At 41.9% G+C, this 13,683-nt stretch overlaps 1 long non-coding RNA gene across 1 annotated transcript in view; it reads right to left on the reverse strand.

Annotated features, from left to right (window-relative positions):
* Positions 1 to 888: 888 nt before the first annotated feature.
* LOC126064287 (uncharacterized) overlaps positions 889 to 13,683 on the reverse strand; it is a 31,162-nt gene continuing 18,367 nt past the window's right edge. Inside the window, exons 2-3 of the long non-coding RNA XR_007514468.1 lie at positions 2,391 to 2,467; positions 889 to 1,812 (exon numbers count right to left, since the gene is read on the reverse strand). This is a non-coding gene — a long non-coding RNA (uncharacterized LOC126064287). The remainder of the gene's footprint in view (positions 1,813 to 2,390; positions 2,468 to 13,683) is intronic.

Consider the following 13,683-nt stretch of genomic DNA (forward strand, 5'->3'; position numbering starts at 1 on the left):
TTCACTGTCTACAGTGTTACAGCCCTTGACCTGTATTATAGATCTTTTAGGAGATTCCTTGCCTCCTCTCTCTCTGATTCATCTGTCTTCTCTCTTCTTCCTTCTGCTTCTGCCTGCTACTTCTCTTCCTGCTTTTTTCTGTTTGGAAAACCTCTGTGGGGTTGGCTGCTTATATACACAACTCCTTGTCAATTTCAAGGCATGGCCCCTCCCCGAGGGGCGCACAAACTGAACAATTCCCTCTCGGTAGGCCACAGACACTTCATTTGCATAGTAGGCTACAGTCACTTCATTCGCATAGTCTATTGACCAATCCCTGCAAGGTGCATACCAATCACAGGGCAGGGTGCAGCCCAGGACCAGACAAAAAGTATTAAGCCAAGTTGTTTACAGTTTACCCAGGAAATGTCAATCAACCTGGCAAAAAGTAACAAACCCTCTGGAGTAGAAAACTAGGGCAAAAGTAACTTCTCAGGTTTTAGGAGGAAAATAGCTCAAACTGTTTTTCCAAAGAACCAAGGCAAAAGGCCACATAAAGGAACTCATTTCACCACAATACTTCATTTCTTTTTATGGCTGGATATATTCCACTGTATGAATAAACAACATTTTGTTTATCCATTCCTCCCCTGATGGACATTTGGATTGTTCTCACCTTTTGGCTATTGTCAATAATGCTAAGCAGCTAAATTTTCAAGTAAATTTTTTCATAACAATATGTAAAAATGGTGCTGCGGAGGCATCCGACCTCCTCTAACTTCATAAGATAGAAGGAGAATCAAGGTGAACAGCCCAAGGCTGATTCCTATGAGGTGGAGGTCATAGGTCAAACCATAAGTCATACCTCCGCTCTTGGGCATCTTTACCAATTTTGACACCAACCACCCCTCCCATGGCACTTTCTACTTCTCTGCTTGGTCCGATAATTCACTGCAATGGCCACACAGAACTCACAGACAATACTCACAATTATGGGGTTTCTTAGGGAAGTAACAGGTTACAATTCAGGTTCAGGAATGCTCAGGAGACAGTTCTTCCATTAGGACACCCTCTTTTCAGCCGTGCCCAGAGGCACGCCTCTCTCTGGCCCCTCAGCCTCTGCCCTATTTAGGCAAGTGTTACAAAGCTCTTTTAGCTCTGCTGATAAGTGCCCAGAGGCACCCCATTCCACCAGTAAGCCTCTGCCTGAAGACACTCAGCTCTAGCTCCCCTGGGTCAGCAAACTTGGCACCACCAAGTGCCTGGAGGTATCCTACTCTATCAGCAAGCCTCCTGCCCAAAGGCATTCAGCTTTCTTGCTCTGTGGGACAGGACACCCACTGCACCATCCTGCCAGCCTCCTTCAGTTCCCTGCCGGTCTCTTGGTTCTGCTGCCACAGTTTCTCTGCTGCTGCTTCTCGCCATCTCCAGTGTTACAGCTCTCCCTCTCTGTCTTCCATGTTATAGCTCCTATTCTCTCACTCTCATTGTCTCCCTTAAGCCTAGCAGGATGTCAAAACTGACTAATCCTCTCATTAGGATTCCATACACCTCATTTGCACAGTCTTACACAGTAATTTGTAGGAATTACAAAGACTATGGCTAAAAAAAAAAAAAGAAGGGCCATATTAAGTAATTCACTGCACCACACAATAGATAACTAACAGCATTTAATTTTATGAGTTCCAGGGAGGGAGTAGTGATTGGTTTCAAGTGCTGAAGAAAGGCCACGTAAGAGGAGAACTGAAGCGAATGTCCCCCAGAGTTATCACAAAGCGAAGGCCAAGAACCTCGGGCAGAGCAGATTCATCTGGGGTGGGGAAAGGAGACAGCCTGGAGGCAAAGAACCAAAGACAGGGAATAAGGACAACTCTTTTTAAAGAATCATCTATGTTGTTGTTATGGGTTGCCTATATTTCCCGTGAGGCAGAGATAAGCAAAGAGGGGAGTGGATCAGAGGGAGGATATTATTCTTTTCTAAACATATTTAAATGATGGCAGAGCTGGGACTTGAACATAGGCAGTCTAGCTCCAGAGCTGGCATATTTAACCAGAAGGCCTCATTGGCTTGCCTAATTTGGAAGCAAAATAAAAAACAACTAAAATAAACCAGTAAAGCTGTGATTTTTTTCCTTGATGACAAAGTGAGTCTTTTTTTTTTTTTTTTTGGAGCCCTAGTGGTGTAGTGGTTAAGATTTCAGCTACTAGCCAAAAGGTCAGCAGTTCGAATCCACCAGCCATTCCTTGGAAGTTCTATGGGGTAGTTCTACTCTGTCCTATAGGGTCATTATTCCAAGTATTTTTTCTCTCCTTTCCTCTCCTTCCCTCCACCCCACCACCATGACTTCCTCCCCTGTGCTCCCCTCCCCCCCCACCCCTTTGGTGCTCTTGCTTGACTGGGATTCAAATACATGTCTGTGCAGGTGGAAATTTTCAAACATGGAGGCACTCATCTCAGGACAGGAATGGCGGGATCAGCATGCATTCCCTGGAAGGAAAGGTCAGGAGTTAAACAGTTTGTTCCTAGAAGAATGTGTATAACTGAACTGGATGATGCTACTCACCTAGGGGGTAAAACACACTCCCCCCTAGCCAGGTGGTGACCTTTACATTTCAAAAGACTCCCAAGCTGAAGCTGAATCAATCATTAATCCCTTAACTTTCCTTTGTCTCTATGCATAAGTATCTCTAACTTGATAGAGATAGCAGAGCACTCTGTATTCTTACTTAGTGCTGCTCAGCCTGAGCTCTATTATTCCTCAATAAAACTCCTTGTCTTTCACTCCTAACAGAGTACAAGATTTTCTTCTTTGACATCTGTCTGTTCATCTCTTCAGCAATTCAACATCATGCTGTCCCTCCTCCACCCACCAACTTTTGTTTAGATCTCCTCAGAGCAAAGCACAATGTATACATAGTAGATATGGTAGGTACCAAGGAGCCCTGGTGGTGCAATGATTAAACACTCAGCTACTAACTGAAAGGTCAGTGGTTTGAAACCACCAGCTGCTCCTCGGGAGAAAGATGTGGCAATCTGCTTCCATAAAGAGTTACAGCCTTGGACAGAGCTAGAGAAAAGTGTAGAACAAAATTCAAACTCATAAAAAAAGACCAGACTTCTTGGTCCGACAGAGGCTAGAGAAACCCTAAGAGTATGGCACCCAGACACTTTTTTCACTCAGTACTGAATTCACTCCTGAGGTTCACCCTTCAGCCAAAGATTAGACAGACCCATAAAACAAACAATAATACACAAGCACAACCACTTATACGAGACTAAGTGGGCACACCAGCCCAAGGGCAAGGACAAGAAGGTAGGAGAGGGCAGGAAAGCTAGACGAATGGAAATGGGGAACCCAAGATTGAGAAGGGGAGAGTGTTGAAAAGTTACAGGGTTGGCAACCAATGTCACAAAACAATATGTCTATTAATTTTTTTAATGAGAAACTAATTTGCTCTGTAACCTTTCATCTAAAGCACAATAATAAAAAATAAAAGGGTTACAGCCTTAGAAATTCTATGGGACAGTTCTACTCTGTCCTATAGAGTACTGTGAGTTGGAATTAACTCGACAGCAAGGGGTTTTTTGTTTTTTATAGTAGGTACCTGATGACTTTTTTATGGACAAAAAACCAAAATCACCCCAATGCCTAAATTTCCTGGAGCTTCCCAAATCCACAGCCCTTCACCAACTGCACCACAAACACCCTCCAGAGAGGACGGAACTGGGTCCTCGCATACGACGTGGGCTCCTGCTTCATTCACATGTGAGTGATCTGTGTACACCCCACAATATCATGTCTATATTTTAGCTCTTTGTAAAGGCAGACTTGTTCTGACTACAAAATCCAGACACAGGAACAACCCACTGTTTATACTGTTCACAGATGGCATGGTTTGCACAAGGGTGTGTCACGGAGGGGTGAGTGCAGGCCTTGAAGACCCCATCACAGACACTCACTTTTGGTTTACTGAACCTTCATTATTCTTAAGCCTTTGTCTGCTGGTGGGTGGAGATGTTTGTTCTAAACCCTTTCTAATCATTGCCACCACCTCCTGCTGAGTCACTAATAACCAGTCAGCCCCCACGCCCCTCCTGGAGGCAGGGAGAACCTGCAGAGGGCTGGTCCTCCTCCTGTGCGTATTCCTGAAGCTCTGCTCCAGGCCTACCCAGTTTATAGAATTGCACGCTGCTTGGGAACTGAAGCCAAGTAGTGCTCTCAGACTGCCCACCCATTGCTCATTCAACTTTATCACATGAAAAGAAAACCACCCACTTGCACACAGACATTGATTTGACTTGAGATGTTATATTACGTTTTTCTGTTCAGTAAGCCTTAAGTGATTGACAAGAAGGAATTTCTTATTGCAGAGAGATAATAAACATGGAGTTGCTCAGGCCAGGGCTGGATCTGGGCTGTCATTCATTTATTCATTCAGCTGACATTTATTAAGCACCTACTATACACTAGGCACTGGTGATACAGTAGACAATGAACTTACATTCTAAAGGTAGAGAGGAGGTGACAACAAACAAGCAAAAAATTATCAACTCAGACAGTGATAAACTGCCGTGAAGGAAAAAAAAAGAACAAGATCATGGAATAGAGAGGGGAGGGTACTTCAGCTACAGAGGTTGGGGCAACCTCTCTGAGCCAGAGACCTTTCAGCCGAGCTTGAGCAGGAGCATGCCAGTCATGCACAACGGGTGGGGGAATGATTGGGCAAAGGCCCTGAGGTGGGCACGAACTTCGGGAGCTGGAGGAACACAAAAAGTATCAGTGTGGCTGAAAGTGGAGCAATGGGAGAGGGAGACAGAGTCCAGGGCATTAGTGCCCCCACCCCGCCCCCGCCACCCACCCCAGGCCACGGGGAGATCAGATTTTATTTCTGAGTGCAAGGAGAAACCTTCGGGAGGTTTTAAGAAGACCCATAACACTCTGGTTGCTATGCATACCTAGCTTGCTATGTGATCTTGGGCAAGGAGCCTCAGGCTCCTGGGGTTGCCGCAAGGATCCAAGCAGATAATACAAGAGAATGAGTTAGCACTGTGTCTGTCCCAAATGAGCAGCTCTAGAAATGTTAGTTTTTCATCCTGGTTGTTACCAAGAGTAACAACTGGAAAATGCTAACAATGAAAAGCTGAGGAGGTGGAACTGATGTGAACTTCCTGGAAGGCAGTCAACAGCAAGAGTCTTAAAAGTGTGCACAGCCTTTGACAAGAGACTCTTGTGGTAGGACTGTAGCCTAAGGAAGCAATGGGAAACAGGGACCAACTGTATACCAAAGATGCCCATCACAATGTCATTTAAATATGGAAAAACTAGAGGCAGCTAAATGTCCAAGATAAGGGATCATTTAAAGACACACTAACACTGGCGCTTTGGAGTCAAACAGACTTGGGTTCAGGCTTTAGTTCTTCACCTATGTCACCTGGGCAACTTTTGTAAACTTCAGTTTACTTGTAAAATGAAGATAACCACAGCACCCACCAATACATAGGGCTGTCATGAGGATTAGGTTCAACAGCTCATACAAACCTAGACACAGGACCTGAATCTGTTGGTCCCACAATACATGGGGTAGCCAGGGGACAGTATAAGGATGACGATGTTAACTTTAAAAAATATTAAATTATATATACATTGATTACTACGCTAAAGATTGCTTAGATTCCTATAGATGTAGCGCAATTTTAATCAAAATCTCAACAGGGTTTTTGATGGAACAAGCTTTATTTGGAGGATATATATAGAAGAGCAAAGGCCAAGAAGAGCCAAGACACGCGCGACAAAGAAAAAAATAGGACTCCCCCTACTAGATAGTGATATCAAGACTTATTCTACTCCCTTGAGGTCATCTTTTAGCTAAATAACACTATGGCTCATAAAATAATGTCACCTGTGAGTAATAAACTCCTCTAAAAAATCATCTATATGAGACCTGATTTAGAAAATATTGGAATCATTATTCCCTGTCCTTGAGCATAGAGAACGTGCCCAGCTGGAGTTGTGCTTACAAGGGCTCACGAGGACACATCAACTGGGCCGTGAGGTATAATGACAACAGCTGGGATAATCTTGGGGTGCAGAATGTTTTCTTAATAGATGTTATTATGACAATTGACCTAGTTGTCCCCTGAAACCATGGACCCCAGACCTCTGCCCCTGCTACTCTGGCCTTTGAAGGATTTGGCTTATTCAGGAAACTTCTTTGCTTTTAGTTCAGTCCAGTTGTGCTGACCTCTCCTGTATTGTGTGTTGTCTTTCCCTTCACCGAAAGTAGTTCTTATCTACTATCTAATTAGTGAATACCCCTCTCCTTCCCTCCCTTCCCACCCTCATAACCATCAAAGAATATTTTCTTCTGTGTTTAAACTATTTCTTGAGTTCTTATAATTGTGGTCTTATACAATATTTGTCCTTTTGCAAGTGACTAATTTCACTCAGCATAATGCCTTCCAGATTCTAGGATAATCTTGGAAATTATATTTTAGGGAACTTTCACATCAGCCAGTCAAACAGAACACAAACAACTTTCCCTTCTTATCTTTCTACTAACATTTAGTGAATAGAAAATTTGTTGGACCAGTGAAGACCCTTCTGACTGCCCTTACTGAAACCTGTACCAATGATTGCTAAGAAAGGCAATTCAAAACGTAGGATCACAGTTTCCAGCCAATTTGTGAAAAGGTGAAGCTTTCAATGGTTTTGTCCATTTGTAATGTTAAAATATACTGATGACTCTGTAACATTGTTTAGACTGGGACAGACGTGGCTGTGGCAGCATGCTTGTCCATTTTCCCATTCCTGCCTATTCTGTCATATTTCCTTGGACTTGGGCAGACATGGCTATGGCAGCATGCTTGTGCATTTTCCCATTCATGCCTATTCTGTCATATTTCCTTGCACCCGTGGCAGCATGGTTGTCCATTTTCCCATTCCTGCCTATTCGGTCATATTTCCTTGGACTTGGGCGGACATGGCTGTGGCAGCATGCTTGTCTGTTTTCCCATTCTGTAATATTTCCTTGGGCTAGGGCAGACATGGCGGTGCCAGCACGTCTGTCCGTTTTCCCACTTTTCCTTTTTGAATATATGCCAAATAAAACTTTCTTTTTGCTTTACTAAACATCGTGATGTTTTTTCCCTGCAACAGACCAAATGGCCAAAAATTACTCTAAAGCAAAGATGAGATGATAAGAGAGCAGGGAAACTAGAGTACTGGAAATGGTACAACCAGAATGGAATAAATGAGAATGATGACACACTGTAAAAAAATGTAACCACTATCACTAAATAATATGTGTAGAAATTGTTAAATGGGAAGCTAATTTGCTGTGTAAACTTTCACCTTAAACATGATAAGGTATTTTTATAAAAGACTTAATCTAAGACTGTAAAAATGAAGACAATGTGAAATTGTCACAAGGATAGACAGACTGCCAATGATACAGAAAAGAGAGCCCAGAAACAGACCCATATGAATGTTATTATGCTGTTGTTAGGCGTCCTCGAGTCAGTTCTGATGCATACTGACCCTATGTACAAGAGAACAAGACACTGCCCTGTCTTGTGCCATCTCACAATCATTGCTATGTTTGAGCCCATTATTGCAGCTACTGTGTCAATCCACCTCATTGAGGGTCTTCCTATTTTTCGCTGACCCTCAACTTTACCAAGCATGGTGCCCTTCTCCAGAGACTCGCCCCTCCTGATAACATGTCCACAGTACGTGAGGTGAAGTCTCGCCATCCTTGCTTCTCAGGAGCGTTCTGGCTGTACTTCTTCCAAGACAGACTTGTTCGTTCTTCTGGCAGTCCACGGTATATTCAATATTTTTTGCCAACACCATAATTCAAAGGCATCAATTCTTCTTTGATCTTCCTCATTCACCGTCCAGCTATCACATGCATATGAGGCGACTGAAAATACCATGGCTTGGCCAGGTGCATCTTAGTCCTCAAAGTGACATTTTTGCTTTTTAAAACTTTAAAGAGGTCTTTTGCAGCATTTCTTGACTACTTCCATGGGCATTGATCGTGGATCCAAGTAAAGTGAAATCCCTGACAACCTCATTATCTTCTCCATTTATCATGATATTGCTTATTGGTCACTTGTAAAGATTTTGGTTTTCTTTATGTTGAGGTGTGATCCATACTGAATGCTGTAGTCTTTGATCTTCATCAGCAAGTTCTTCAAGTTCTCTTCACTTTCAGCAAGCAAGGTGTGTCATCTATATATTGCAGGTTGTTAACGAGTCTTCCACCAATCCTGATGCTGAGCTTTCTTCATGTAGTTCAGCTTGTGGGATTATCTGTTCAGCATACGGATTGAATAAGTATGGTGAAAGGATACAACCGTGAGACACATCCTTCCTGACTTTAAACCACGCAATATCCCCTTGTTCTGTTTGAAGGGCTGACTCCTGGTCTGTGTATAGGTTCCTCACGAGCACAATTAAGTGTTCTGAAATTCCCATTCTTCGCAATGTTATCCATAGTTTGTTATGATCCACAGAGTTGAATGCCTTTGCATAATCAATAAAACACAGGTAAACACCTTTCTGGTAGTCTCTGCTTTCAGCCAAGATCCATCTGACATCAGCAATGATATCCCTCATTCCATATCCTCTTCTGAATCCACCTTGGATTTCAGGCAGTTCCCTGTCAATGTACTACTACAATCACTTTTTAATTATCTTCAGCCAAACTTTACTCACAAGTGATATTAATGAGATTGTTCAATAACTTCTGCATTCTGTTGGATCACCATTCTTTGAAATGGACACGTACGTGTATCCTTTCCAGTCAGTTGGCCATGTAGTTGTCTTCCAGATTACTTCGCATAGAACCAGTGAGCACTTCCAGTGTTACACCTGTTTGTTGAAACATCTCCATTGGTATTTGGTCAATTCCTGAAGCCTTGATTTTGGCCAATGCCTTTGGTGCAGCTTGGACTTCTTCCTTCAGTACCATTGGTTCTTGATCATATGCTACATTCTGAAATGGTTGAACGTTGACCAATTCTTTTTGGTACAGCGACTCTGTGTATTTCTTCCATTTTCTTTTGACGCTTCCTTCGTCATTCAAGTTTTTACCTGCAACATCCTTCAATATTGCAACTCAAGGCTTGAACTTTTTCTTCAGTGCTTTCAGCTTGAGAAATGCAAAGTGTGTTCTTCCCTTTTGGTTTTCCAACTCCAGGTCTTTGCACATTTCATTATAATATTTTGTCTTCTCAAGCAACCCTTTGAAATCTTCTGTTCAGCTATTTTACTTCATCATTTCTTTCATTCCCTTTAGCTACTCCACATTCAAGAGCAAATTTCAGAGCATCTTCTGACATCCATGTTGGTCTTTTCTTTCCTTCCTGTCTTTTTAATGACCTGTTGCTTTCTTCATGTATGATGTCCTTGATGTCATCCCACAACTCATCTGGTCTTCAGGTATTGGTATTCAATGTGTCAAATCATTCTTGAGTTGGTCTTTAAAATCAGGTGGGATATACTCAAGGTGGTACTTTGGCTCTCATGGACTTGTTTTAATTTTCTTCAGCTTCTACTTGAACTTATATATGAGCAATTGAGATTCTGTTCAGCAGTTGGCTTCTGGCCTTGTACTGACTGATGATACTTGAGTTTCTTCATCATCTCTTTCCACAGATGTAGTTGATTTGATTCCTGTGTATTCCATCCAGTGAAGTTCATGTGTATAGTCACCATTCATGTTGTTGAAAAAAGGCATTTGCAATATATAAGGTATTTGTAATATATACACTCTATTATCAGAGTTGAGCCATATTTTCCAACTACTGATCCTTCTTTTTGTTTCCAACTTTTGTATTTGAATCACCAATAATTATCAATGCATCTTGATTGCATGTTTGATCAACTTCAGACTGCAGAAGTTGGTAAAAACCTTAAATTTCTTCATCTTTGGCATTAGTGGTTGGTGTGTAAATTGAAGTAATAATTGTATTAACTGGACTTCTTTGTAGCCTTATGGATATTATCCTAGCACTGACAGTGCTGTTCTTCAGGATAGATCTTGGAATATGTCCTTTTTAAAATAATTTTATTGTGCTTTCAGTGAAAAGTTTATAGCACAAATTAATTTCTCACTCAAAAATGTATACGCAAGTTATTTTGTGACACTGGCTGCAATCCCTGCATTGTGTCAACATTCTCCTTCCTTCCCTTTCCTCCCTAGGTTCCCCATTTCCATTCGTCCAGTTCTTCTGTCCCTTCCTGCCTCCTTGTGTTTGCTTTTGGGCAGGTGTTGCCCATTTGTTCTCGTATACTTGATTGAACTAAGAAGCACATTCCTCATGTGTGTTATTGTTTGTTTTATAGGCCCGTCTAACCTTTGAAAGGAAGACTTTGGGAGTGACTTTAGTTCTGAGTTAGCAGGGTGTCTGGGAGCCACAGCCTCAGGGGTTCCTCCAGTCTTTGTCAGACCAGTAAATCTGGTCTTTTGTGTGGTGAGTGTGAATTTCAATTTTGTTCTACATTTTTCTCCTGCTCTGTCTGGGGCCCTCTATTGTGATCCCTGTCAGAGTGGTCAGTGGTGGTAGCCAGGCACCATCTAGTTCTTCGGCACTGAGGCTGGTGGAGGCCAAGTTCATGCGGTCCATTAGTGCTTTGGGCTAATATTTTCCTTGTGTCTTTAGTTTTCTTCATTCTTCTTTGCTCCAGACAGGATGCGACCAATAGATGGCTGCTTGCAAGCTTTTAAGACCCCAGACACTATTCACCAAAGCAGGATATAGAACATTTTCTTTGTGAACTATTGCCTTAGTTATCTAGTGCTGCTATACAGAAATACCACAAGTGGATGGCTTTAACAAAGAGAAATTTTTTCTCTCACAGTCTAGGAGGCTAGGAGTCCAAATTCGGGGTACCAGGTCCAGTGAAAGGCTTTCTTTATCGGATCTGGGCAAGGTCTTTGTCATCAATCTTTCCCAGACAAGGAGCTTCGAAGTGCAGCAACCCTGGGTCCAAAGGATGCACTATTCTCCTGGCTCTTGTTTCTTGGTGGTATGAGGTCCCCTTGTCTCTCTGCTTGTTTCTTTCTTTTATATCTCAAAAGAGATTGACTTAAGATACAACCTGGTGTTATAGATTGAGTCCTGCCTCATTAACATAACTGCCATTAATCCCACCTCATTAACATCAAGAGGTAGGATTTACAACACATAGGAAAATCACATTAGAAAGCAAAATGGTGGACAATCACACAATATTGGGAATCATGGACTAGCCAAGTTGACATACATTTTTGGGGGGACACAATTCAGTCCACCTATATTTTCTGCCTCTGGGGTTTACTGGGAAGTTGTTTTCCTACTGAAAGTACATGTGGCCAGCAGGTGGAGACCTATATGACAATTTGAAATGAAAAAAAAATGGGTGTGTGACACAAATTACAGTTTTTACAGGGTACTGTATGAGGTGCTGCTGAATCAATGTTTTTGGTATGAAAAATATAGATTTTGACAAAAAGTTTTTAGGGACACACATGTCCCACTGGACTTTGGGGGGGGGTGGAATCAGTGGGACACATGTCTTCCTTTGGACCTTGGGGTAGGATTGATGGAATGAGGCACGAAGATACTACCATAGCATCTACCAAAAACTCAAACACACTCAATGATTCAGTATGCATTCTGTTAATGAAAACACATGGACTCAACAAAAAATTCAAAGCAAGAAATAATCGGGTCTTGAAAGGATTAAGAAATTAAACTTCCATTTATCAAAGCATACCATATACCACAAAGACAAAACACACACTGGGCAAAAATATGCACAATAAATATAATCAACAAAGACTGGCATTCACAATACATAGAGAAATCCTACGAATCAGGTACCAAAACAAACAAAAAATCAAAAGACACTAATGGGCATTTCAGAGAAGTATCATTATTGCTCAATAAACAGAAAAAAAACTCTCAACCTCAAGGAAAAGCAAATTAAACCTCAAGGAGATACCATTTATACGAACTAGATCAGTAAAGGAAACCCTGGTGGCACAGTGGTCAAGAGCTACAGCTACTAATCAAAAGTTCGGCGAAGCCACCAGGTGCTCGTTGTAAATGCTATGGGGCAGTTCTACTCTGTCCTATAGGGTCACTATGAGTCAGAACCAACTTGATGGCAAAGGGTTAGATCAGTAAAAACTAAATTTGACAATGCCAAGTTGATGAAGACGTAATTCCGTGATCAGAGTGTAAATTGATACAACCACTTCAGGAAACCACTGACATTATCTTCTAAGGTTAAATATCCTAGACAACTTCTCTTCTCAGCATATATTCAAGAGACACTACAGTATATATACATCAGAAGGCAGATATAAGCATGTTCATAGCAGCATTTTTTTTATTGTGCTTTAAGTGAAAGTTTACAAATCAAGTCAGTCTCTCATACAAAAACTTACATATACACCTTTCTATGTACTCCTAGCTGCTCTCCCCGCAATGTGACAGCATACTCTTCCTCTGCACCCTGTATTCCCTATGTCCATTCAACCAGCTTCTGTCCCCCTCTGCCTTCTCATCTCGCCTCCAGATAGGAGCTGCCCACATATTCTCATGTGCCTACTTGAGCCAAGAAGCTCACTCCTCACCAGTATCATTTTCTATCTTATAGTCCAGTCCAATCCCTGTCTGAAGAGATGGCTTCAGGAATGGTTCCAGTCTTGGGCTAACAGAAGGTCTGGGGATCATGACCTCTCAGTCAGACCATTAAGACTGGTCTTTTTAGTAGAATTTGAAGTCTGCATCCCACTGTTCTCCTGGTCTATCAGGGACTCTGTGTTATGTTTCCTGTCAGGACAGTCATGAGTTGTAGGCAAGCATCACCTAGTTCTTCCAGTCTCAGGCTGATGTAGTCTCTGGTTTATGTGGCCCTTTCTGTCTCTTGGGCTCTTACTGACCTTGTGTCTTTGGTGTTCTCTATGCTCCTTCATAGCAGCATTTTTTGGTAATTAAAACAAAACAAAACTAAAATGCCCAGCAATAAAAGAACAGATAAATATATTGTGGTATATTCACACAGGAATGTATACAGCAGTAAAAGGATGAACAACAGTTACATACCTCAAGATGACTCCTAGGTAATTTTGAGTACAGCAAACCCTAGAATACCACCTACAGTGTGATGCCATGTTTATAAAGCTTAAAACAGGCAAAACTTACAAAGTTCACTGTTTAAACATGCATCCATACGTAATATTTTTCAAAAGGCAGGGAGATGATAAATTCAAGATTACTCTGAGGGTGGGCAGGGCATGATGGCCTTGGGGAGGAGCTCTGGTTATTGTAATGTTCTAGATCTGTTTTGGGGAGGTGACTTCAAGGGTGCTTATGGCATTATTATGCTCTAAAACTTACATATATATTACACATGTTCTTTTGTATGCACCAAATGTAAACAATAATGTAATGGGGGGGGGTAAAAAAAGGAATGGCTGATTTTCTTTTCTTTTTACTTTGCAATACTTTCCAAAGGAGTCCCTGTTCCCTCACCCACCCCAAATATATACCCTTTTTTCTCATCAGAAAAAAATTACCTGGGAAATGCTTCTTGCTACATTTAGGAATCCCCCATGTGTCTGTCAGTTTGTCGTATTGTGGGGGCTCGTGTGTTGCTGTGATGCTGGAAGCTATGACACCGGTATTCAGATACCAGCAGGGTCACC

This window comes from Elephas maximus, chromosome 20, assembly GCF_024166365.1.
Source record: "Elephas maximus indicus isolate mEleMax1 chromosome 20, mEleMax1 primary haplotype, whole genome shotgun sequence".
NCBI lineage: Eukaryota > Metazoa > Chordata > Mammalia > Proboscidea > Elephantidae > Elephas > Elephas maximus.